Below are 27,905 nucleotides of genomic sequence, written 5' to 3' on the forward strand. Positions count from 1 at the left end.
CCGCGTTCCTCTCCTTCCCAGCACTGAGATGCGGCTGCGCAGGCTTCAGTGGCTCCGGATCTTGATTTACCGCGTCCAGCAAAGCCTTCAGTCTTGTGTCTCCAACTGCTGGGGGACAGCTCCATGACCGTCTCTGGGTTAATCACGCAGCAGCGTCAAGCCCCACATCGCACCTGATCCTTGCCAGCTCTGCTCTGACTCCTGCAAGCCTCACACTGCACACCCCAGCAGTGCCTGTGGTCACCTGTGCTGACGCGCCTCCGCCTGGTGTGCCACCCCACCCTTCTTACTTGCCCGACTCTCTCCTCCCTCAGGACTCAGCTCTCACACCAGTGACCCTCACACAAGGCTGTAGCTCCGCCTCTTCCTTACACCTGTGACCTCAAGGGCAGGGACCTCGTCTCACCTGTGGCACCTCCGGCCCGGAGTCATTACTCAAAAATGCGAAACTCAATTATGAATCTTCAAAGGAAAGCTTATTCATTCTTTGGTTTGTTCCAGAAGTGAAGTGTGTGTTTTATTTTGTTTTGGCTTAGTAAAAATAAATAAATGGAGCTTTACAAAAAAAGCATTGCATAAGGCATTTGCATAGAATAGTTTAAAAGCTTAAATAAATAATGAAGTCATAGCCCTGGCTGGGTGGCACAGAGGTCACAGGTTCCATCGCTGGTCAGGACACAAACGAGAAGCCACCAATGAGTGCACACCTGCAGGAAATATCTACGTGAAACGAGTTTACTCTTTTTCTCTCCCTCCTCCTTCTCTCTCTTCCTCTCTCTCTCTTTTAAATATTTATAAATGGAAAAAATTTTTTAAAAATAATTGTCGTTAGTAAAATATCAACCAAGTTGCTCGTTTCCTCAGAAAAATGCTTGGTAAATAGAAAACTGATCATAGTGCTATGTCATACTGCCATTTCATAGCAAATGTCTTAGAAAGTATTCTTATAACAACAGTTCCAGGTAGCGTTCTTCATTCATCCCCTTGCCTTTTAACCACGGATACCCCTACCATCAACAGCTCTTGTACAAGAGTAAAACGTTTGAAGAACTATTTACTGTATCTCTGTTTATTGCTTCCTGAAGTTGGACTCACAAAGCAAACTATAGGTGTTACAACTGATGAGGCACCTGAAATTAACTTCATTACAAAGCTTATCCTCTAAGAAACACTCAATGTGGTTCAAGTATTAACTGCAAAAGGCAGGCTGCAGCCTGGTATGTAGGATAGTAGGATCCCATAGTTGAAAGAAAAATAAAAATAAAAACAACGTGCTTGTAGGATATTGTTGGAACAGTATGAAATAAAACATGACAAGGGGTTGTCCCTGGCTGGTATGGTTTAGGTTGCTATGTTTTCTTCTTCAGCCTCAGTCCCAATTATCGTGCATCTCTTACATACTCTTTTTCAAAAAGTCCTTTAAATAATCAGTAAGCTGAGATACGCTCCATGGACCTCAGAGCCCTGCCACCCTCTGGGACCTCTTCACACCACTCACTGGAGCAGTGTCCTCCTGAGCCCTGAGATCAACCTGACACTCTGGCCAGCTCCGTAAGAAAACAGTGACAATGTTTCTGAGGGCTAAGCGGCTTCATATAATCACGTAGGCTAGAAGCTGAAATCCAGGAATTTGCATACTTGGGCCTGACAAGGTTTTCTAAGCACTTTCTACATGTTCAATGAACATCTGTACCTCACATTTATACCTAACTTTTCAAGATTGCGTTCACAGGTCGCCTCCTCTGGGACACTTTCCCTGGTCAGTCTGAGCTGGACCGAGTGCCTCTCTTGCTTGCTCTTGAACTCCGCACACGTCTACCATTCTGGTGTTCTCTCCCCTGCACTGCAATACTTTAATCCTCTCTGTATTCCCAACTAGACTGCGCTCCAAGGGGGTGGCCATTTTCCTCTTTAGCTCATCACCTGCAACACCAGTACAATCCCTGGCACAAGGCAATACAGATGTTCAATAAGCATCGACTGGATGAACGAACCCACCGGTGCAGAGCACTCCCCTCGGCCCTGGGTACTGTGGGGCGGTGGCCCTTGCACGATGGGAATACACATTTCTGCCTACCCAGAGCCATTTGTACAGAATACCAACTGGCCTAAAAAGTGATCAGGAGTCCTTTTAATTAGATGGGGATAGCCCAGGAATGGCCATGGAAGGGTTGTGTCTTAAAGCTTTCGCAGGTCTTCAAGATGGAAAGAAGGGGTTATTTCTTGAAGGTGAATGTTGGGAGCAAGGGTCAGAGGCAGGAAAACGAGAAGGTGTTTTTGAGACAAAGACACACCACACACACGAGCATATTCCGCATCTCTCTAAACCTAGCCACCCTTCCCACTTGGCCTCATTGCGCCACTGCCTTTCCCATCCTTACTCTCTGTCTCCCTCCCTCTCAGATGGAGCACCTGGAGAGCAGGGAATATGCCGCTCCTCTTCAGATCAGCAGTTGAGTCCATTTGCTGTTTGACTGTGTTCACTTCCTATACTGACAATACATCCCATATGGTCCCCTCCATACTTTTCTGTTACTTTGTAGATTGCTCTGTATGGATATGACCTTTATCCAACTACATGTAGAGAACAGGGTTATAACTTTAATTACGGGTATTCCCAAAGGGCCATTCACATGGTGGTTGAACTGATTTATGCCCAAACAAGAATCTCACCGAATGTGCAAGAGACAGAGCTATGCTGCAGCCAGTCATAGAGCACACTGGTCAAGGAAGTGTTCACAGTCAAGGATGCACCTTCAGGCTCTGCTGGATCCAGGAGCGCTTGGTACTTGAGCAGGCTGCTTCTCCTGGCCATGATTTGTGCCTTCCTCTGATAAACCCTACAATTGCTGTTAGAAGCTTAGTGAACTACCCTGCAAGGTCTCTAGCCCTGTTTGGCAGGCATTCACATCTTGGTGTTGGCAGATACGTTATCAGAGGGGAAGACTCCCATCCTTTCCCCCTTGTCTCCACCAGCCAAACAGTCAGGAGTTCTCACTATTCACTTAGCTGAACTGCATACATTTATTAGAACAAGTTTACATTGTGCTTGTAACCATGAAAAGCTTTGTTGCCACCACTGAATAGCAAGTAGTAGATAGAAGCAAACTATTCAAAAGACAGAGCTTGTTCTCTGAGTCGTGTCCCCCCAGGCAGCTGACACTCACCAGGGGACACTGACTTCAGGGTAATCTGGACCAGCAGAGCCTTATCGCTTTTAAATGTCCATTCTATACACAAGGAAAAGGCTATTTTGTTTTGTAATAATTCAGAGAGGTTTTATGAAAAAGTAATTACAAGAATGATTAGTAAGGGTTTTTTTTAATATTAAAAATGACAATATCACAGCCTGTGTACACTATGCAAAAGCTGATCCTTCCCAAGAATTAGAGGCCCCTGCCACCAATAGATGGTGACCGTGGAAACATAAAAGTCAACCTTATTATTAAGTCTCAAGCTCCTTTTTCTTTTCTCAAAAGGAAGGTAGTCCCCTTTCATCCTATTCATAGTCAAATGTAAATAATGTGGTTTAGATTAGTCCTTTAAATCTTAAAAAAACCAAGAAGATTTCTAAATATGAGTATGCCCGCATTAGTAATTGTTCTTCTTGTATCTAAATAGTTCATATAAAAATCAGAGGACTGGAATAATCTTTAAATCACCATTTAGGTCAAAGACTTTGGGATTTATACATGGTAATATTTTTATATATGTAATATTTACACAAAAACTATGTATACTTATGAGCATAAATATGTATATAACACACACCTATATACATATATCATTGTTCTGAAAGTCGACAGTAGAGACACAAAGAGCCAAGGAGTCTAAATAAAATTCAGGAGATTGGTAGCCAGAATGCACAAGTTGCTCCCCAGCATATAATAAGCCCTTTATAGTCATACATTGATTCTCCCGTGACAAAAGTATTTCTATTCACCAAAATAATGGAGATCCATACAGAGCCAACTAGCTTCACCACATGACTTTTGGGCAAAAAAGAGTGATGACTGCTATGAAGACCATGAACATTTAAAAAGTTCTCACAAGTCTCAAGTCAGATCAAAACGTATGTTACCACTCCGGGTCTCCATAGAGGGGCTCTCATCGGCACCACCCACCTTCTGCACCCAGGTTTCTATATGGCTTTAACTCCAGTTCCCCAGGACCCTCGGCAGCTTCAGCTTTCATACTGAGGGTCTTTAGAGTCTCCTTAGCCTCTCTCAGCATAGACCACTGGCATTCACGCCTCCGAGTGCCCCTGGAACCCTGCCACTCACAGGACGGCCCAGGCACAAGCGTCCTTACCGGGGCCGTCAGCCCTGTGCCCGACCTCCTGGATCAGAACCTGCACCTCAGCCAGCTCCCAGGTGACTCCCACACAGAGTAAAATGGAGAAGTGCTCCTCTGGGCTCGACCACACAAGGCAGGGCTTCATGTGCGGTCTCTCGTTGCCAAGCAGATTCTCTCACCACAACTTCTTCACAGACCCGCTTAGCCTATCACACACACACGTGACACCTGCTGTCTATCTTTAGCAGTCGAGAGTGGTCTCTCTTCTCGCACCTCATCACAGACCGCTCCTTCTGCTTTCTGTCCAGGGGCTCTCAGCGGCACCTGCGCTTTCTCTTCTTCCTCGGCTGGTAGAAACCTGCAACATCTGCCCTGGGCCATGGCAGCAGACTCAGCTCTGTCTCTCCCCTCCTTTGTTTTAGGTGAGAGGAGGGGAGATAATGAGGCAGACTCCTGTGTATGGCCCATCTGGGATCCACCCAGCAATCTCATGTGGGGCTGATGCTTGAGTACTAAACTATTTTTAGTGCCTAATGCTGATGCACTCCAACAGAGCTATCCTCAGCACCCAGGCCCACACTTGAACCAATCAAGCTGCTGGCTGTGGGAGGAGAAGAGGGGGAGAAGAGGGAGAGAAGAGGGAGACAGAAGTGAGGAAATGGTCACTTCTCCTGTATGCCCTGACCGGGAATTGAACCTGGAATGTTTATATGTTGGGTGGATACTATCCACTGAGCCAGTGGCCAGGGCCTCAGCTCTGTCTTTCTACCTTTCCTGCCCTGGCCTGTGACCACTATCCAGGCCACCCAAGTCTGACCTTCTACTAAAGCACCAAAGACCCTGAGTGTAGCCCTCTGGGTACCCGTTTGCCAAGGCAGATTGTACAAGTAGACAAAAGAATTAGACTGAAAGCAATCTTTCTATTAATTTCTTTCTAGTGACAAAGATAGTAGATGCACACTGGGAAAAGTTTAGAGAATTAAAAAACAAACAAGAGAAAAGCATCACTTATAACTCAGAGACAATCATGGCTAATACTGTAGTATTTTATTTCCAGTTTGCCTGTTTGTTTATAATCAGAATGGAGATTAAACAATTTAGTGTCCTCTGACCTTTTTTTCCCCACTGTGTATTGTAACACTGGCATTTTTTTTTTTTTTTTAGGAGAGAACTTTGAACTGTTGACCTTTTGCTATTTGCAGCAAAAACTCTTCAGAAAATATCAGCAATGCCACATGTTTGCTTATTTTAGATTCCAGAGAGTCCAGAAAGTTGCAGGAGTGTTCCGATTCTCCATAGGCCAGAGGACAGGGACACTGTGGAGGGCAACCTGGTGGCAGAGGCAGAGAGAGAGGACAGCCAGCCCACGGGAGCAGCAGGAGCTGAGAAGCCCTGGCAGGAAGCTGGCCCCTACAGAGGCCTGATACCCGCTCTCTGGGGCCTTCCCCTCCTATGCACCCCTCCACCCACCAAAAACGTCTTCTTCTCAGCACTCCGGTTCCATCCTTCATCCTGTCTGCAGGAGCCTTCAGCCGTGCTCCGGAGCATTGGGAATCCTCCCGCTGGCCACGTGGGGAGTGACTGCTGACAGGAAGGGGCAGCTCTGAAGCCACGGTCGCAGGGGAAGAAGTGTTTGGACGTGCAGACTTAGAATGTGTATCTATCTCCTAGAACGCTTCCTGTCCGTGGTAGTTCAGTCCTGCGGGCATCTTGTTAGGTGACGATGCCATCCTGCTCTCACTCTGGCACAAGTCTTCATGCCACAAGACATTGTCAGGCAACATGTGAAATAAGGGGTGGATGTCGTGCTGGGTCTCTTGGGGTCCCATCTCTCTCTGCGTATAGGGGATGGGATGTCTCCAAAAGAATAACATCATCCATTGCATCAGCCGCTATGGTCCTGTCTGTTCTTCATTCGAAAGCAGACCTAGGAAGGGGGGCGCTCGATGAAGGGCAGGTGGGCTTGGTTCTTGGTTTTAATTAGAAAGGGAGGGGATTGTGATGATCAGCTATGATGCAGTAGAGACAGATGGCTGCAAAGTTGGAGCTGAAGTGTAGACTTCCTTCCAATGACCTGGGGGCCACAGACTTGGGACAACACAGACACAGACACCTGCACTCCATGAACCCGTGTATTTCTGGGCACGAGAGCTTTTCTTTGCCTCTCTTATTCTTCCATAGTCGTTAGTAAAACCTTCCAGAGTTTCAGCTTCTCTTCAGATGAAGAGAAGTTATCAGGCTCCCATGGAAACCACATCAAAGGCACTGACGTCCTTCTTGCCACCAGACACAATAATGGACTTGGAGCACCTTTCCTGACTTTGCAGCAGTCATGATATACTTTCTCCACTGGGCTCTCAGAATAAAATAACTATCAAATGGTCAAATCCAAAGTGAACTATTGTTAGCACTACTATATTTGGGCTAATTTCCTGCTGTTCTTTTTTATGCAATATTGACTTTTAAAAAAAAAGATTATTTCACATTAATTTTATCTTTGCTTTTCTAACATCTTAAATATTTTACTTTTGTCCCTGCTAGTTCTTAGGAAATCTTACACATAATAGTCTCTTGTATGAATGTACCATATGTTACCCAAGCCTTTATTGTTAAAACTTTAGGTTGTTTATTGTAAATGTAAAACCTCGTATATAATCAAGTGTACAGAAAGGTTGATTTCTTTAGGGTATTAATTCTAAACATGGAGTTACTGGGTCAAAGGGTATGGACATTTGAGGCCTTGATACAATTGTCAAATGGTTTTCAGAAGCATATACTTCAAGCAGCAATGTGTTCCTGGGCTCAATCCTTTATTTCAAGCTGCCCCGAGTACACACCACCAGGATGTGCTGAGTACACACCTCAAGCCCAGAACTGGTGTGAATTCTTCCTGTCACGTCCAAAGTGGCTGCCTGGTCAGTCACTCCACTGTGGCCAACGTCAGTCTATCTCTAGGCTCAAACCCTCGATTTCTTCTCTATCCGTCCTTCAGCAGGTCACCCTCAACCCTCAGCATGTGTACGCGTGCCCATGCACACACACGTGCACACACACACACACACACACACACACTCTTTCTCTTGGGTTCACGCCTCCATTTCCGTTGCTTTTCAGCCTGCATGGAGGACTCATCCACACAGGATGACACTTCTGCACTCTCACTTGTCATCTGGACAGAACTGTTCTGGCATTATGCGTCTGTGAGTCACCTGGCGGTATTGTGACAACGCAGAATATTGCTCTACAGGATAACACAACGACTGCACAATCACTTTATTCTCTCGACTAGATTATAAAGTCTCGAACAGGACGGGCAGGCTAATAATCAACTCTATTGAACTAAATGAATTCAACCCCGAGTTCCTCCAGTTGAGTCAAGTTAATCGATAAACCAGGTGGGGAGCGTAAGACACAGGGGGGGCAAGGACAGGAAGTGTGCGTGTGTGTGTGTGCGTGCATGGGCGTGTGCATGCCAGTGTGTTTTCCTACCTACACACCATCCCCAAACAAATGCCCATTTGCTGAAGACTCCTTGAAAACCAATCTCACAGGAATCTAAAGAGAAAGCAGGATCAGAATGCTGTGTGTCAAAAACCGCTACCTAGGCTGTTCTGCCCAGCAACGGGGGTTTCTACTCCATCAACGTCCTTTGTGAATTTCACACCAAGAAAAAATACACGTATATTACACAGCAGTGGCAATTTACAACGAAACAGAAAATCTTACTCAAAGAAAAAAAACAAGCAGAAACATACTACATTGCAAACCTCTTCAAGTGGGAGTCCCAACGCCCAAATCGCTGCTTCCCTGCCCAGTTTTACTACAGAAACAGCCTTTGCTCAGACACTCATTTCAGTATGACCAAACCTGTACAACATTCACTCTGGGTGCAATGTGTTTTCCATATGTCATGTGTAAGAAGAGTTAGATTTGCAATATTGCTTCGGAATTAAGATCAGGTTCTATTTAAAAATCCCATTATCATGTGGTTACAAGGATATCATTAAAAATAAATATTAATAGAAGTCTGGATTTGTCCTTAAGACATAGAATAAAGCCTGCATTCCATAAAACTCCCTGCATATTACATAACAACATGTTTGAAAGCATCAAAGCAGAAATTGTTTGTTAGACTCTATAATCCGGGATTTACGTGTCTAATGATTGCAGATGGCAGTCAACTCCACCAATACTGCTGAAGGCAAGCATGTGATGAAAACCTTTTCCAATTGTGGCCAGCACGTGTTGACACAGATATTTCTATTCTGTTCCATTAGGCAGGGCACACAGAATCCAATGTCGTTAACCCTATCATCCTAACAAACAAAATCTGTGTCAATGTTGGATTTTTCAGATATGTAGTAAAGTTTTTAACTTCATTCTTGCAGACTAGATTAGTAAAGACCTTGTTTTTTTTTAAGATTAAGGTAAAAAAAAAAAAGTGCAGTTTCCCAGAAGGAAACCATATGCTTAAGTTTTCTTTTCAAAAATGATGTTACTGCTCATTAAAAAAGAAAGAAAGAAAAGGACCACAGTTATTTGTCAGTTCAAGTTTCATCTCTCTTTACTCTGAGATTTGTATCACAATTGTCCATGGAAACGTTCCCGCTTTTCATGGAAGAAACCAGGATTTCCTTACATTCAAACGAAGAAAAACTGTCAGGTCAGAATCCAGACTGTTGCAACGTCAGTGAAATTCAGTGGTAGAGGTAAAGATGACTCTTGCCTCATAGGTCAAGTTATTTAAGAACAGATTTTGTAGGACATGGCCGGGTGAATTGGTGGATAAAGTGACACCCCGGCATGCCACAGGTCACGGGTTTGATCCCTGGTCAGGGCACTTATGAGAAGCAACCACTGAGTGCACAACTAAAGGGAACTTTGTTCCACGACTGAGCAGAACAATGAGTTGATGCTTCTCTCTTTCTCCTCCTTTTTCTTCCTTTTCTTCTTCCTCTTCTTCCCCTTCCTCTTCTTCTTCTTCCTCATCCCCTTCTTCCTCTTCTCCTCCTCCTTCTCTTCTTCTTCCTCTTCCTCCTCCTCCTCCTTCTTCTTTTTCTTCTCTCTCTCTCTCTCTCTCTCTGAAATTGATGGAATTTTTTTTAAAAAGCAGATTTTGTAGCTTATGAGTAGCGCTTCGGAAGAAAAATGATTAAAAACTTTCTTCCCATCTCTGACTGCCACCAAAATGCCTCTCAAGACATAAATATTTTTCATTTTTCAAATAAATATTTTGTCCAGAATTTGACACGGTATAAACAAGCATGTCTGTTTATGGACGTGCTGGCTTAACTTGTTGTATCACATCTCCAGAAGCGGGGTCTGGGAGCAAACCCTTCCCTTGATGTGTCACCAGAGAAGTCGCCATGCCAGGGAGTCTAGACAGTGGCTTTTCCATCTTCCCTTCCTCTCAGCGCGGCCCATTCACCATACAGCATGGCTCGTTTGCTACTTTTCTTGCATAAGCTTTCCTGGGTTTACTAAAAATTGAGTGCAAAGGTATTTAACTTTAGTTTTCTATAGTCTTAACTTAAACTGAAGGTGAAAATCACACACACACACACACACACACACACACACACACACGTGCAATGTTTTAAGATGAAAATGGAACTACTCATAATATTTGATAGAATTTGTCCCTCAGGCATACCAAACAATGGGCTGGAATTCTTTGGTATTGGGCCTTTCAGGCTTTTGAAATGGGATTGATAAACATTTGTGGAACGTGCTTTATTGACCTTAGTCATATCCCATAATACTTAAGTAGTGTCATAACCAAACCTTTAAAACAAAAATCACTTGCCAGTAGGGCACATCTGAGGAGTCAGCGGTTGTGGGCCCTTCCTCGCTACCCCGAAGCAGCAGGCAGTGACTAAAGCCCATTTCACAGAGTCCCCGACGCCTCCCTCCACAGACACAACCGCACAGGAGACCAAAACCGACTCCTGATCGCAAAGAGCTGGACGGATCTTCCCAGGCCGCTCTGCCCCACCCTCAGCCTCCAGGAAAGACCACACTGAAACTCAGCCAGACCCGGAACACTGACTTTCGCCTCAAGACCTCTGGAGTGGACAATACCCTCTCTTTGGGGAAATAGGCTACATTTCTATACACCCTTCTTACCAGAAACAAAACACGGGCTTTTATTTTCATGACTCGCAGGAGTTCTTAGATATTTTGGACATTAGACTCCTGTTTATTTACTGGGTTGCAGATACGTTCTGAGTCTGTCTCTATTATTGGTGATTTTGCTTTTTTCATTGTCCTCATGATGTTTTTGTTGCCACTGAACCATCTGAAAGTAGTACACAGGTATCACTTCTCACGGCAACATTTCATCCTGAATCCCCCACAGTGACGTTTTCCTATGACACCACGGTCCGGGACTTTACCCAAGGAGGTTGACACGGAGTCCATCATGCCAGCTAATATCCAGTTTGTGTTCAAGGTTAACATTGTCTCTTAAGGGCTGAATTGCAGCTCCCAAAATTTATTTGTTGAAGACCTAACCCCCCAAGACCTGAGTGGGTAACTGTCTTTGGAGATAGAGTTTTTAAAGAGGTAATTAAGTTAAGGTGAGGTCATTAGGTTGGGCCCCGATTGAGTCTGACTCCTGTCCACATAAGGACCTCTGGGCAGACGCACACAGGGAAGACCACGTGGAGGTACAGGGAGAGCACAGCCATCAACAACTTAGAGAGCGAGGCATCAGAGCGACATCAATCCTGCCAACGCCTTCAACATGAACCTCTAGCTTCCAGAACTGTGAGAAAATAAAATTTGGTTGTTTAAAGCTACCAAGTCTGTGGTACTTTGTTACGGCAGCCCTAGCAGGCTAATATTCTAAGATTATTTTACAGTTGGTTTTTTTTTGTTTGTTTGTTTGTTTTTAATCTTTGACTCAAGCAAGGTTCACTCATCACATCTGGTTGTTATGGAAAAATTATGGGCTTTTATGTCAGACAAGCTGGAATACAGTTTCTTCCACTGTGCAGGGTGGCTTTGAAGTGAGTTCCGTGTTTCTGGGCTTCAGTTTCCTCCTGAGGTTAGACCATACAGCGAACCCTGCTAGCTGGTGGCAGTCGGGCCAATGAGGGTAGCAACTGAGGACAAATCCAAGCTAACTGGTGCCGTTTTCAGTAAACGTCCCTCCTTCACCCATGAGGAGTTACAATCTGCATGGGGGTGAAATGTACATGATTAAATCATTTTAATTCATAATGGAAGGCACTCACTTTGTTGGTGAACACTTTGGAAATAAACTCATTTGTTCTCCATCATACATCTATGAGGTAGTGCTCTTTCCTCCTTAAAGAATGTAGCAAGAAGGATAACGGAGGCTTAGGTGTTGAGAGTAGGGGAGGGGAGGGGAGGGGAGGGGTGGTGGAATAAGACCTCAAGGACAAGGAACAGAAAAAGATAAAGTAGGAAGGCACCAGGATGCCCGAGGCCCAGGCACTTCCAGAATGCTTGGAACACATGTCAGTAACGGGAGAAAGAGCTGGAAGAAGAGATTGAGGGTCAGAGTGAGACCTGTATAATACATTATGCCGGGACAGGAGACCACTGCAGGGCTTGATACGAGTACTGTACGCTCTGTAATGCTGCCTGTGACACTCCTGAGGAGGTGAAAGCTACCGATGCTCCCACTCTTTGGCTAAGAGCTCTTATATTAGATCCATGGTTCTCCAACTTTTCTCCAGACCCTTTCACATTCTTCAGAACTACTGATGACCCCAAAGAGCTCTTGATGGTGTGGGTTAGGAATTCTAATATTTATTATATTGGAAACTTCACCTGAAAAAGTTTTCAAGATGTCTGTTAATTTATTTTAAAGTAACGATCATAAACCCGCTATATGTTCATATGAACATCATCTTAATGAAAAATCATATTTGTTAAAAACCAAAACTGCTTAGTAAGAAGAGTGGCATTGTCTTACACATTTTCTAAGTCTTTGAATGTCGGGCTTTATAGGAGACGGCTGCATCCTCACATCGACCCCTGCGCTCACTGTGTTGTGACAGCATACATCATGTGGTCTCTGGAAAAGTCCACTGTACCCTCCACAGAGAGTAAACAAGGCATATAATGTCTTAGTATTTTTATAAAAATAGTGTGGCCTCATGGCCCTCCCCAAAGGGTCTCAGGGACCCACGCATGGAGCCTTCAACATACTCTAAAGCAGGGGTCCCCAAACTTTTTACACAGGGGGCCAGTTCACTGTCCCTCAGACCGTTGGAGGGCCAGACTATAAAAAAAACTATGAACAAATCCCTATGCACACTGCACATATCTTATTTTAAAGTAAAAAAACAAAACGGGAACAAATACAATATTTAAAATAAAGAACAAGTAAATTTAAATCAACAAACTGACCAGTATTTCAATGGAAACTATGCTCCTCTCACTGACCACCAATGAAAGAGGTGCCCCTTCCGGAAGTGCAGTGGGGGCCGGATAAATGGCCTCAGGGGGCCGCATGTGGCCCGCAGGCCGTAGTTCGGGGACCCCTGCTCTAACGACCATTGACCTAAAACCTGATGATGTTAAAGGGTGGGGGATGGGGAAAAATGTATCAGGAGCAAAACCCAAAATGCCCTGCTAATGCTTCTTACTAAGTGATATTTAAAATGGTGCCTATGTCCTCATAAAATACTGCCAAAAGAGGGCACCATCATTGTCCCCAAAGGCATAAGCTCTCACCAAATTATGTGATGTTCCCCGCCCTCCCCACGGTTATTTGACTTGCAAAATGAAAACACACACACACACACACAAAAAAAAACCCCTTCCCATCTGTTTTCCTCTTTCTGGCTGCACCTGTGTGGGTTAAGGCACGATAACATCAGATGTGACTTCAGTGTCACTTGATAAATTACAGTGGGTTGGGGTGGAGAGAAGTGAAACTTCAAGAATGTGTCCCTGACATACAGGATACTTAACAAACGACAGAAGTGGCCTCCGCAAGCTTGCTCCCTCATTTCCTATCGAACAACAACAAAAAAATGCTAATGAAGTCCCCATATCTATTGGACACAACAGGAAGGGGCCCCTCCCCTCTCGCAGCTGGAACAATGAGGGGACTAGGTCTTTCTCCTTCCAGGGTGGAGGCTGCCACTATGCAATCCTCTCCCCCAGGGTTTTCTGTTCAGTAAAAGGACCTTACACCCTTCCAGGCACATAGGAGGTATTGAAACAAAGATTTGTTGATTTTTTTAATTTCAATTTCAGGGAAAAGCTCTAAAAAATAATTTTTAGGGAAACATCTCCAATTTTGAGTGGTGGTAAATACCACAAGCACATTTTACAGTGACCCTGCGATAACACTGGGGAACAAAATTTTTGTTGCATCCACAGAAACGCTTGTTCTTACCTAATTCGAGTGTGCTGATCTCAAATCTGACATTAGTTTTTCCTCTGTAAGCTACAGTTTTTTTGCAATTCAAGATTGTAGGTTTTCATCTTATTGTAAAATTTTCAACATTTAGTTTAACATAATGAAGTAGAATGTCTTCTTGGGCACCATCTTTGTGAAAATGTAATAATTTATATAATGCAGTAAATACATTAATACACTAAAAGATATAATTGCATCAGAATTTGTCTACAATTTTGAAATAGAACATATTAAAACACTTATTTTAATCAAAATTTGCACAAAACTTATTTAAATTCTATTCAGGCAAAAGTTTGCGTTTGTAGCTCTTGCGTTTGTGTACTTGTTGAGGACAATCTCGTTTGATGATCTAGCAGTAGTCTGCTTATCAGTAACACCTCCAAGATTTTCAGGAAACTTATCAAGGTGACTGTTCAGGAAGTGAATCTTAACGCTCATGTTACATCCAATGTTGCGGAAAGCCAACAGCATCCTTTGAACCAGAAGTTCATAGTTTTCTGCTTTTTTGTTGCCAAGGAAGTTCTTTGTAACTGCCATAAAAGACTGCCCTGCTGCTTTCTCCTCCTCATTCATCTTCCTGGCAAATTCTACATCATGTGTGTATCCATCAAATACACCTGCTTTTATCTTCTCGAAAGACAAGGCAGTAAAAGCAGAAACAATATATTGAATGCATTCACTTTTCCTATTCAAGGCCTGAACGAACTGCTTCATTAAGCCAAGTTTGATGTGAAGTGGGGGGAAAATGATCCTGTCTCGATTAACTACAGGTTCATTCACAGTATTGTGCATCCCTACTTCCAGAGCTTCACGTTTTGGCCACTCCTTCTGTGTCCAGTGTTTCTCCGGAGCTTGGCTGTCCCACAAACACAGAAAGCAAGGACACTTCGTGAAACCTCTCTGTTGTCCTAGCAGGAAATTTACCATTTTAAGATCCACACAAATGATCCAGTTATGCTCCTCATACTTCAGAAAGTCAAGGACAATTTTTATGTCATTATAATGTTCTTGCAGATGAGATGAATAACCAATTGGAACCGTTGCATAAACATTACCGTTGTGTAGGAGAACACATTTCAGACTCCGTTTAGAGCTGTCAAGAAATAGCCACCGTTCTGTTGGACTGTAAGTGGTAACACCTAGCTGGCTGAGAAGACTACTGATATTATGACAGTAAACAAAGTGTTTGTCTTCTGAAAAAGTCCACAAAAATTTGTTCACGCTTCCTGAAATGGGATACTTTAGCTGACTGGTGAAGCACATTCTTTTCTTGAAGCCTGGAGGCTAATAACTCAGCTGCTTTCTTTGATAGGCCCAAATCTCTTACTAAGTCATTCAATTCGGGTTGGCTAAACTGCTGAGGGGTTAATGACTGCTTGGCATCAGAAGAAGACCCTTCAGATTCTACAACCATTTCCTCATATATCTTATCAAAATACACTTGATCACCATGTTCACTTTCTTCATCCTTAGAAGAAATAAAACCATTGAAAACTGGAACCGGGAGTGTCTCAGAGTGTGGGGTAGGTCGTATTGCTGAAGGAATATTAGGATATGCGATCATATGCCATTTTTTCTTGCCGATGCCCTTTGTATGGATCAGACAGAAATGACAGTCACTGCTGTGGTCCTTAGGTTCACGCCAAACCATGGGAATACCAAAAGGCATTCCTTTGTGTTTTCCTTTTGTCCAGTCACGAAGCATTTCCTCACTATTATGACACACAATATAATGAACCCAATTCTTGTCTTGATCGCCAAGGGGAACTTGAAAATAGGCAATATATGCACATGTCACAAATGATGAAACATTGCGCCTTTGACGTTAAAGTGTGTAACAGCCACATATATAACAGAAGGTGTCAGGACTATTCTTACATTTATGCCTACTCGAAGAAGCCATGATTCAATCTTAAAACAAAATAAGAGGGTGTTTTTTTTATCAGATAATAATTTTTTACATTTAAAAACAACTACAATTATGTAAGTGTGATGTTTGTAAAACATTAATTGCCTTGTGGTTATTTTCAATCCAAGAGTCGTTGCCCTTTAACTCCAATTTATTCAATAAAAATGCATGCCATTAACTGTAACAAAAAGAAATTAAAATTGCATAAAAACTAGAGCATGCACCAAAAATCAAATTTCAGATTTGGAATCAGCGATGCAGAAATATATAGAAACAGTTCTAGAACCTCATGCAACAGAAAATGGGGGAAAAAAAAATTGTTCCCCAGTGTAACACATCGTCTGGAAGCATCTATGTCTCTCTAACAAAACCTGCCTGCAGGCGCCCAGGGAAAAGGCTCCTGCTGACTCCACAGTGGGGAGAGGTGAGCTGGTGGGGTGGGGGGTGAATCACCTTCTGAGGAGCGGACACCTTGTCTACCTGCCTGCAGGGTGGGCCCCCAGGGTCCAACTTGGCCACCCAGCTCAAGAACAGTGGCATGGAGAGCATGGAGGGGAGAATTCTGGAGGCAGCTCAATGCTGAGAACCTTCGGGACCAAAGCCTGCCCCGTGGCAGGCGCAGTAACCTGGGGAGAAAGGGCACAGCGCGGGCGCCCCACACACTGCCCCCACATGGGAACACAGCCTGGTATCGCCAGTTATTGTGATTTTTCCCAACTTCCAAAAAAAGTCTGTCACTGGGGAGGCTTCTTCTTTGTTACTGTGAGCTATGTAACAAACCATTATTCTTTGTCTTTAGACTAAAATGACCACTCATTGTACAGCACCTAGCAGAGCGCGCCTTATGGATAGTAAATGCTCAGATAACATTTTTGCTTTTAACGAGATACATGCATTTAACAAAGCGGAGCCCGACGGCCCTCAGTAGAATACTCTCCTCCCTCTCCCTGCGTCCTCCTATCTGGTATAATGTGAGCACGTGCTGGGTGGCACAACCGAGTGTCCCTAGAGGCTGACAGAATCCTCAGGGGAGGGGGCGTGTTGAGGACCAGTAGGGGAAACAGAGGCTCGAATGTGAATGGAATCAAATGTGCCTCTTTCTTCTACAGCTCAAGGTCAACTGCACTAACACGACTAGACAAGAGCAATGAGAACCACACCGTGACACGGGACAACCCCTGCCACCATGTCGTGAACTGTTAGGTGTTCAAGGGACAGATGCGACCTGGAGAGCAGGCTTCATAAAATCAGGAGGACAAGCTGTGTTGCATAAGTGACTACAGATGGATATCTTAATAGCATTCGTAATTAGATACATCATTCTGGGTCCCTATTAGTACTCAAACCACTATCTATGTTTAACTGCCGTTTCTCAGTTTTCAAATTGTGCTCTCGCGTTGGTTAGAGTGATCTGCATAACAGAGCCCTCTGAGACTAGGTAGAGTGATAGAGTCAGACTTACTGTCCCCCAGCCAGGCAGCAGCTCCATCACCTCAACGGTCTGGGGTGCAAGCACAAGGCACCCACAAACCTCATTACACGCTAGTGTGCAATGAGAGCTTGCATGCGAGGACTCATTGCTTGCCAGGCGCTCACTGCTCTAAGCACATTACCAGTATTAACTCAATTACTCCTTGCAATAACTCAGGAGTGTGTTACTATTATTAAAGTCATTTTAAAATTAGAAAACAGAAGCCCAGAAACTGAAGTCAGGAGCCCAAGAAAAAGAAGCCAGAGGTTTTCTTTCTCTTACAGAGGCAGGATAAATTGCATGGTTTTATTGACTACTTCTTTTTAACGTCAGCATGTGAGATTTACGTGGGGAGCGGTAAGAAAAAGAGTAAGAAAGAGTCTTCCTTCTCCAAACGGAGTTCCTTCTTCATCCTGTTACCCTGCCTGACTTTTCTTCAGTCATTCCTGCTGAGATCTGATGTTGATTCGTTTCTGTCTCCTGCAAGGAGTGCAAACGACCCCAGGGCGCGGCCTCAGTTTTGTTCCCCCTGTACCCAAAGTGCCGCACAACGAATGAATGACGCCCCGCGCAGATCAGGCACCCGGGCATTTACTGAATGAACACTCACATACACACACTCCGCATCACAGCAGGAGTCTGGACGACTTATAAAAATAGCTAAGTCAGCCTGACCTGTGGTGGCGCAGTGGGTAAAGCATTGATCTGGAACGCTGAAGTTGCCAGTTCGAAACCCCGGGCTTGCCTGGTCAAGGCACAGATGGGAGTTGATGCTTCCTGCTCCTCCCCCTGTTCTCTCCCTCTCTTTCCTCCCCCCGCCCCCATCTCTCTCCTCTCTCTTTCTAATAAAAATGAATAAATAAATAATATAAAAAAATAAAATAGCTAAGTCAGTCAGAAAGATCTGGCAATTTAAAAGACAAGCAAAATAGAACGCACAACTGGCCCCGTTCCCTCCCACTTGGATTAAGCGTGTGTGGAGGGCCCTGTGGTCATAGAGGGAGTGAGAGTGTTTACGCAGAGCCCTTCCCCACTTGTACAAACAGTGAAGTGGTCTAGGGGACAAAGGAGAGGCCAGGTGGCCACAGCAATCTCCACTGTGATCAGGTCCCACCAGGTCTGGCCTGGGTGTGACAGGAGTGGGCAGAGCTGAGCGCGGGCATCTTCCTGTGGTGAGACGAAGTCTGGCTGCCCAGCATCTGGGGCTTCCTGCCTGTGGCCAGACAAGGACTTTGAGGAGCCCACGTTTGGAATTTTTCCTAATGAGCAACCTAAATCCGCAATTTTCTTTCCCTTCTCCCTCTCTCTCTCTCTCTCTCTCTCTCTCTCTCACACACACACACACACACACACACACACACACACACACACCCTCGCAGATTAAAAATGCAACAAAAATGATAAAAAAAAAAACCTTTACAATGGAAAAAAAAACCAAACAAAAGTAAACACAAAGACAAAAACAAAAATAAACACAATAAGAATATAAAGATGACTGTGATAAAATAAAACACATTTATACAGAACATAGAGCAGCATAAATGTTAGTGTTACTTCTACAAAAACATCCTTTTTAACTTAAAACATGTCTTTTGGGCAAAATAAATCAACTTATGCCCCAAACTATAAGCAGTCCAAGCAGCATTAAATGGGCTGTCTTCAAGAGCTTCCATGGTCCCAGCTGGACCCCGGAGCTGGTTTTTACAATCTGCTCCTATGAGGAGCAGAGAAGTGCCGTCTGAGCCTTGGGTCTCTGGAGCTGTGGGCAATGTAAAGTGGCAGGGAGACAAAGAAAAGAACTCTTCTTCTTTCAGGTCTGATGAAAGGCAGCAGGCATTTCATTTCCTTTACCCTTCGGCCTGTTCCACGAGAGCCACCCTTGGGTCTACCAACCCTGCCTGCTCCTGCACTGCGCCCTGCCTACTACACATCTGTTCCCCCGGGATAGAGGGTCTCAGTGGGTATTGGGCATAAAGCAGTTGACAGTGAATCCATTCAAATGAAAATGGGTCACAAAACTACATCTACTGTTGCTGTCTTTGACTGCCCTGGAAGGGAGTGTGAATTCCGAGGCTGTGTGTTCTGTCGGCTGAGCCCGGGCAAGGATGGAGAAAACCAGAGCAAACACCTCTCCAAGGGCCGGGATGAGGCAGGGGCGAAGCGCGCAGGTGGGAGAGGCTGATGCAGCCAGGAGGGCCGGCCCTGTGTAGAGGAACCCTGAGCACAGAACAGAGATGACCTTTGACCCTCTCCACCGCCTCCACCCCACCCCCCGCCCCTTTAAGCATACAAATCTCTCCAAAGGTAGGATTTTGAGCAAGGTTATCACTTGAGTCCAAAATGTCTGGGATCTGTCCCCCACGGAAGTCTAAACTGCTTTTTTGCTTTCCAGAGCTTCTTCCCTTTGATTTCTGAACACTCAGGTTCTTTTTTCCACGAGGTTAACACTCTCTGCTGTCCCTCTTCGTGACTCCTGTCACCCCCAAGTACGTAAAAAGCCAGGGGGTAACCTGCGGGGGCTCTGCAGCGAAGGCTGGGCGGGGGCTGCTCCACCGCTGTGGGTCGTGATTATCCTCAGCAACTTGGAGACCACCTTTGTTTAGTTACCTAAAGGCGTTTACCCCACACGTGCAGGGAAATGACCTCTGCTTTGCAAAGTCTCTTTTGTCAGGGTGCAAACTTCCCAGACGGCTGCTCTGTGCCCTTCGGGAGTCCACACTCTCCCTATCAAGGCCCTTTTCCTGGGCAGCTCACAGAGCCAACTGTTAAACTGCAGGAATTCTGCCAGCCGGCTGTTAAAGCCATCAGTAAAACGGAAATAATACAAACTTAAAATTAAATAAGTGGTACTAAATAAAAACAAAGGTAGAAATGCTCAAACCTCGTCACTTCTTGATTATTTTACCGTGTTTTACTCTTAACTAGGTTCCCGAGGTTACTGACATCTATTGTATGCGTCTGGGAGAAATGCTACATTCACAGTGTGCTATTCACATACCTTCCCAACCGTGCATTCCACGGTGTCACATTGGTAGCATGACAGCAGGCACAGCGGGAATACTGACACCGGGAAAGTCGGCAAACCCTACAAATCAAAGCTTGATTTGTTCTCTTCCTGTCTAAGAAAGTGATGGGGAAAATGTCAGGGATACAGACTAAATATAAAAGTGTGTTGTGTCTGTAGCTGTTACATTGTACAAATAGCACCAAAACAATGAGCCAATATTCACCCAGCAGTGGGTTCAGCAGAAGAGTCACTGTGTGTTGCGTCTGTGATGAATGAGTGATGCTCTGACATACATCTTCATTGTTTCGCTTTGTCTTTCTAACGTGAAAGAAAAGAGCTAACAATATTCATGTCGAAACTACGTTCCCTTATGGGTAGGCTGGTTCTGAATAGAAGCAGTTGAGCAAACATGAACATAAGCATTCTATGAGAGGCAATGTGCATGTTTGTTATTGTTTGTTAATTCTGTGCTATACATCCTTTGTATCAGTACAATTTGTAGTAAACTTATACGTATACACTCACACGCAGAGTCTCCACCCCTCACCCCACCCCAGTGAGTTGTTAAACATTTACCCACACATGCCTATTAGCTTTTCATGTCCCTGAATTTGGATGTATTCCCTCGCTCCTTAAGACCTGTTCCCACACCCCAGGCTCTCCACAAAACAATGCTTGCTGATATGCCCATCAATAAGCTGCAATAGATTGTCTGTCAAACGTCCTCAGAGAATGGAAGGAAATCCTTTGCATTTACAAGCCCTGGTGAGCCCGCTGCTGCTGGGCTTCTCAAGCTCACTCTCACCAGTGGGAAGCTTTATTCACCGCCCACCACCAGCACCGCTGTTCTTAACATTCTTGGGAGGCTCAGAAAGAGATAAATACCTTTAAATGAGACCCAAACCTTACTGAGTTCTTTGGGAAATAATGCCAAGGAGATTTAGAGTTCTGGACTTCCAGAGACTTCATTACCTTAACACACAGCCTTCTTCCAAAAGTTCCCTGCCATTGGAATAGTTAAAAAAAAATACATGTTTATTTTGTCTAGTAATTAACTTGTTGATTATTGCCCATAGATTTACTTTTAAGTTGCACTAGGACATCAAGCTTGATTTTGGAATCCCAGAAGGAGACAATTCCATTGACTCAACTGTAGAATAAAAGTGCTGCCTTAGCAAAAACTTTTTACAAAGGAAGTCCCTTCATTCTTCCCTGGGCCACCGTGAAAACAAGTGTGATTAAAGTGATTGTTGTTCTTCAAACCCAGTGAAGCATAATGGAGTCTATAATCTTCCCCAGAAACATACCACCAAATGAGTGTTTTTTTTTAACTTAACAAACCAACTCAGGATACCCTCTTACGAAGGATTTCCTGTAATTCTCTGGGAACATGCAATAGAAGAAAATTCATAGAATTTCAATTTCTGAAAGTATACAACATAACTCAATCACACTTCTTCACCTTCTTAATCTTGGCAAAAATCTTCGTTATCCAAGTTCTTCATTTTCTTTCTGATCCTCTCTTTAATATTTATACCACCCTCCCTTAATTTAGGTCTTAATCCTAGGACCTCCACATTTACCACTATATATTTTTTTAAATCATACTAGATTGAGAATATTGCACCCTCAATCATTTCTTTGCTTAATCAATCCAGTCCAAATGTGGAGTCCGTCAAGCTGATGTCTAATTACCAAACCTCTGACAGAAAAGCAAGTTCTTACAAGACATTAGGCTGAAGGAGGCAAATAAACCATATTAGTTTTCAGGTGCTTCCTGATGTCACTATGAATGACTGACATCCTATGATGATTAGCATCTTGAGAAGTTTCCTCTCCAGAAGAAACTGCTTCTGACTCTTAGTAAACAACCCCTGCCAGAAAGAAATGTTTGTTGGAAATGCCCAGCCATTAATCAAACACTAGCATCTAATATGTATTTATACTTAAGCAGGGCATTCTACCAGGTGTTAAACATTTCAGATATGTTTTTTCCTTTAGAGAAGACACCCCAACACTCAAGTACTCTAGTAGCTACCGTGAGCCACAGCTTTGCAAGACACACAACAGTACAGTTCAGTGACTCTGGCCATAGGCATTCCTTCACTTCAGACTGCCAACTGACCTCATAAGGTCACCTTCTTTTTTCTCTTATCAAGTGAGTTGTCCTGGAACTAGCCATTCTTTTCTTCAATAATACAATCCTCAGTTTTCATTTGTTTGTTTGTTTGTAACTCTCAGTTTTAACTAAGTAGGTGACTGCCCAAAATTAAGATGACATCTCTCAGGGCAACAAGATAGAAGGAGCTTGGGCTCCTATGAGCAGAAAACTACCTACAGTACTAGGTTGGGATGCATTCAGAGCTGTGTGTCCTGCCTCTTCCCCACACCTGCAGGTGAATCCAACCCTAACTCACCCAGCAAGTATACCATGAGCATAATATCAGGAGCCAATCTACTGAACACTGACCCCAATGCTGCCATTGGGTAGCTGGTGTCTTTGGGCAAGTTAGCTAAACATTTTTTTTTTTTCATTTTTCTGAAGCTGGAAACGGGGAGAGACAGTCAGACAGACTCCCGCATGCGCCCGACCGGGATCCACCCGGCATGCCCACCAGGGGCTACGCTCTGCCCACCAGGGGGCGATAATCTGCCCATCCTGGGCGTCGCCATGTTGCGACCAGAGCCACTCTAGAGCCTGAGGCAGAGGCCACAGAGCCATCCCCAGCGCCCGGGCCATCTTTGCTCCAGTGGAGCCTTGGCTACGGGAGGGGAAGAGAGAGACAGAGAGGAAAGCGCGGCGGAGGGGTGGAGAAGCAAATGGGCGCTTCTCCTGTGTGCCCTGGCCGGGAATTGAACCCGGGTCCTCCGCATGCTAGGCCGACGCTCTACCGCTGAACCAACCGGCCAGGGCAGCTAAACATTTTTATACCTCAGTGTCCTCATCTGTGAAATGGGAATGATTGCATGTATTCAAAGTGTTTGTGAGCATGAAATCACGGTATGTTACTCCTTGGTACAGCAGGAAATCACAGGACAGGGGGCAAATGGGACCGAGAAGGCGAACCTTCATAACCATCACCCTTGCCCCCTGCACTTCCTTTTCTTCTCCCCATCCCTGACCCAGAGGCCCCGCCCCTTCTGGTCACCTGATTCCTTACATAGAACTTCCTCTCTGTTCTTTACAGCAGACATCACCCACTGTAATCCCTCCCCAGTCTGATTTTTCTCACAAGATTTTCTAGCCTACGCAGATTTACATCTCTCTATATTTGTTGAGAATTCAAGCAAATACCTGTTATGAGATTTCCTCTGGGGCGATTAGGAAAGAAGAAGGGGCTGTGATGGAGGAGACAGGGACATAAAGCAAGGTGCTAGCTGGCAGAAGGGTGCAGGAGGCCCAGCCAGAGCAGATGAAGCACTACGTACTGTACCGTGGGGCTGGCATGTGGGGAGGGGCACAGACGTGGGACACAGAAAGGGTTGCATGTCCACGCTCTGGTGCAAAGCTGTCAGAGTCGGAGGTCATGTTTCAAAGCCCTGCGGGATGTGGAGAGGGACTGTGCTCTCCTGAGGTTACAGGTTGTACAGCTCACTCACCTGCCACAGCAGGTCGATCTCCCGCAGAGCCAAGTGCGGGGTCGGAAATAGAGGACAACTACTCCAAATCACGCATCGAGAAGGCAGTTCAATGTATCATATTAGGTGAACGGCGGAGAGGGAAACTAACGCTGTGTCTAAACTTATTATGAGAAGTGATTTGCCAGTGTGTGAGCGACAAGGCTAGCGGTGACCTCAGAATGTATGGGGGAGCCCAACGTGCCTGACAGTAATCTTACGTAGACAGGAATCGAAAGTGTAAACCGGGCTTCCATCCGGGTTAGCACTAAACCTCATTTTCATGTAACTATTGTTCCCCAGTGTTCACGCAAAAGAGAAGGTAAGGCTCTAAGGATTTCTTTAAATCTCATTAGTAGCAGTAAAAGCTCTGCGAGTCAACCCTCCAAAGGGCGGTGCACTGCTCAGAAGTAGAACTGCAACGCCACCTTCCCATTCCACAGCGGACCACGACCGCGGAAAACGCTCGGGGCCAGCCTGGACAGAGGGAGTCTGGACGGAGGGGCAGGGGGGCCTGGGGAGGCGACACTGCCGCGCCAGCTTCTGCTTGGTAGCCCCTTGCCCCAATCAACCCACGGGGCTCTTCCCCTCTGTTTTCAGATCTCTTGTCTTGGAGAGTGCCAACAATAGTGGCTTTGTGACAAGGGAACGATCACAATTGTCCATTAAACAGCTGCTAAAGGCCAAGTACTGTGTAACAGTTTATTCACTATTTTTACATGTTCATAACAACCCTATACAGTAGTTATAATTTCCCCCCTTTCTGTGTTGAAGAAATAGCTAGGAAGGAGTGCAATTCATATTCAAAAGACAGGCACGCAACTCTAAAAGTATGAGCCACACGATTTTTATTCCCTGTTCAAGAAGGGGAGGAAGAGAGATTTCTGAGCCCTCTGAGGCAAGAGAGGCAGGTGCAAAGGCAGCCCAGCCCAGCCCAGGTTAGAACTCTGAAGGTACTTGCTCATTAGAAGACACGGAGTTTAGTTACATAGTTCTTATAAACACTAGAGCCATGCCTCAGCTCCATTAGGAGTCAAGTGGGCTTTCTCTTATTAGCCCAAGATCACAATCACTATTTTAAATATTTTTATGGAGTTGTCCTCCAAAAATAAAACTTAAGAATACAATCTATTCACTCACTCGCTTAAATATTGCAGTGCCTAGTATGTACTTGAGATGTGGCAATGAACAAAACAGACAAAAGACCCCTACTCTAGCAGGCAAATTAGACTAGGAAAAGGGTAAGAGCTCTATTAAGGAACTACTATTATTTTCTTGTAGGCATTTCAATAGTTGGTGGTTATGTGGAAGAGTGTGTCCTTAGCAGTTGGAAATGCATACTGAAGTATTTGTGGGTTAAACAGAATCATACCTGAGCTTTGCCTTTAATATCCAAAGTGGGGGAGGGGCCACCAACTGAGGAAACATATCAAATAAGATTGGCAAAATGTTTCTAATTGTTCAGTCTGGAAGATGGGCTCATGGGGCTCATCATACTGTTTTCTCTACTTGTGTTTACTTGGAAATTTCCTTAATCAGAAGATGAATCCCTCCCTCCCTGGATCTTCGAAAGAGAAACAAACATTAATTTATGGTGTGGCAATCAGCCAGACACACAGGGTATGCAGAAAAATAAAGCAGGAAAGGGAGATGGGAAATGCTCAGAGGAGGCGGATAAATATAATATTACCACATGCATGTAGCCTGTATTTATTTTCTACATATAATCTAGGAAGACGTGAGTTGATAATGTGTATCATATCAGCAAAAGGCATTAATACATACCACGCTGAATAAAATGGAAATTAAAGGACACCCAGGCTTCTGAGAAACAAGAGAGAAATTTGAGTTTTATGAAAAAATGTGAGTTTTAAGGAAACGTTGATGAAAACAATGGCTAACATTTACCTAACTTTTCTATGTGATCAAGTTAGGTTTTGCAAGCACGTTCAAGACTGGCTGGATTTGATCCTCAGCCTAACCCCAGAAGCTGGTACTGTTTCCCTCATCTCTAAGATGCTGCCCCTAAGCTTAGGGCGTCTACACAGCTCGTCCAAGGCCATGCACACTCTAAGTGGTGGAACCGGTTTGAATTTACTGTGATGGATACACAGCATGTAGATAAATGAAGGGTAAAAGACTAGACATAACGATTCAGCGGTGACTCGGTGTTTCCTGAGTGTCTGCCACACACGCAGCGTTGTTTGGTGCCATGTATCCCGCGGAGGAAAACGGCAGATGTGGGGAACAGCCAGGAGCTCGCTCTTCTGGGTAGGAGGCCACTGGAGAGCGGACACTGCAGGCAAGAGGCCCAGTTAGACCCCTAGGAAGCTTCTGCAGGAGCACAGGAGTTTGAGGGCACGGATAGAGGAAGGAGTCGCTGCGCAGGCTTCGCCACCACTTCTCTTCCTGCGCACCCGCCGCCACCACCACCCTCCCACCCGCTCCCACCCACGGCACCCTGGGCTGCTGAGCTCCGTTCCCAACGCGGTGCTATTCCAGTGTCCTGAGAGCCAGCGCTCACCCAACTGAGAGGCAAGAAGTGGCAATCGCCAAGGCGATACTGACTGATTTCAAGAAACGGTGACGTTCTTCTCTGTGCGGGGCATTGTTCTAAAGCATTGGATCTACAGGGTGAACAACACAAGGTCTCTTTTCTCATGAAGAACGCACAAGACACAAATACATCCTTTGTTAGGTGCTAATAAATGCTATACATAAAAACAAAGTCAGGTGGGAAGGACGCGGCTTGCAAAGCTGTCTCTGACAAGGGGACGCGTGAGCACGAAGCTGGAAAAAGAGACAGTGAGAACGTGCCAGGCGGAAAACACTCTGAGGTTAGAGCTGTCTGGAGTACCAGGGACCTCAGAGGCCAGGCAGCCTCGGAAGAGCGAGTGTGTGGGGAGCAGAGGATGAGACTGGGGCGGCGGGCAGAGCAGGGGCCGGGCCGGCGAGGGTCTGTGGAGGCTGTTCCGTGGACTTGCTCTTGACTCCGAGGGAGACAGGAAGCCATGAGAGGAGTCTGCATTAGCCAACCTATACCTATGCACAGGATCACTTTGGCCTCTGGGAGATGGTGGGGGGCATGGGTCTAAGCAAGGAGACCAGTTAGGACCCTACTGCACCAATCCAGGGAGAGAGGGCAGTGGACCGGGCCAAGTGGGAGCAATGAAGACTGGAGACGTGGGAGGATTCTGCATGTTTCTGGGTGAAGCCCACAGGGTGGATTGCATCTAACGTGTGGGGAATATGACCAGAGAAACGTTGAGGACTCTCTAACTGAGCCTGTGATCTCTCCCTGAAGTGCTATCAGCAACCTTCCTTCAGGGTGAAGCCCCTAGAAGGGGCCTCTATGAAAATGCATCCGCTGGTCAGGCTTGCGTTCTAGACAGAGCCACCCATGCTGGCTCAGCAATTATTCTACTTGTCTGGGCAAGAGACAGGCATCCGAAAGGCTGAGAGGGGGCAGGAATAAGTGAATAGGGCTGAGAGCTGTGTAGGAAGTTGTTGCTAACTGACTGGACAAGGCAGGAAGGGGAAGGAAAGTGGTTTGCTGTGACCAGTGAATTGTGCTATTAACTAAGAATTGGATAAAGGGGGGGGGGGAGCCGTACAACCCTAGGAAGTTAGAGGTAGGTCTGGAAATAGAGATTATGAATCCAATTCTGGGTGGGTGACTTTGAATCTGTTGTGCAGAAGCCAATAGATAAATCCCAGGAGGCCTGCAAATGAGAGTAGAAGGCTCAACAGGCCAACTGCAGTTTTTCTTTTGATTTACTTTGAAACACAATAGGGCCTTACTATCTGAGCCAGAAAGTTTAAATCAGAATATTCTAAGAGGACTTTCATTTCATTCTTTTCGAAGAGGCATAGTAATTAAAACAAGGCTACCAGAATACATTCCCTAATAACATGATGGGCTCCTTCGAAGACCTGTCTTCATAAACTCAATTTAAAAATAAGAGCAATTTTTGTACCAACATTAAACAATGTGGTTTGGCTATATTTGTGTTTTTTGTGGTGTTTTTTTTTTTCCAGTAAGAGGACTAAATTTTGAATAAGAGAATAACAAATACAGACTTCTTAAACTTGTTTTTATATATTTCTGTGCTCTAAGTTGGTAAACTAGAATTAAGGTTTTCATCCAAAACCCACATGTTAGCATTGAACAGGAGACTTTTCCACTCGACTCTTCAGTGGA

General features: G+C 44.9%; 1 protein-coding gene across 3 annotated transcripts in view; it reads right to left on the reverse strand.

The window, feature by feature from the left end:
* The window catches only part of PLEKHG1 (pleckstrin homology and RhoGEF domain containing G1), a 229,699-nt gene that overhangs the window by 188,189 nt on the left and 13,605 nt on the right, over positions 1 to 27,905 (reverse strand). Inside the window, exon 1 of one of the 3 annotated variants that reach the window (XM_066372993.1) lies at positions 4,312 to 4,384. The exons of the other annotated variants lie outside the window; for them this stretch is intronic. The gene's annotated coding sequence lies outside the window, so the exon portion shown is untranslated. Of the gene's footprint in view, positions 1 to 4,311; positions 4,385 to 27,905 lie in introns of those variants that run through there. 3 annotated transcript variants of the gene reach the window in all.

The sequence above is a fragment of the Saccopteryx leptura genome, chromosome 3, assembly GCF_036850995.1.
Source record: "Saccopteryx leptura isolate mSacLep1 chromosome 3, mSacLep1_pri_phased_curated, whole genome shotgun sequence".
Lineage (NCBI taxonomy): Eukaryota > Metazoa > Chordata > Mammalia > Chiroptera > Emballonuridae > Saccopteryx > Saccopteryx leptura.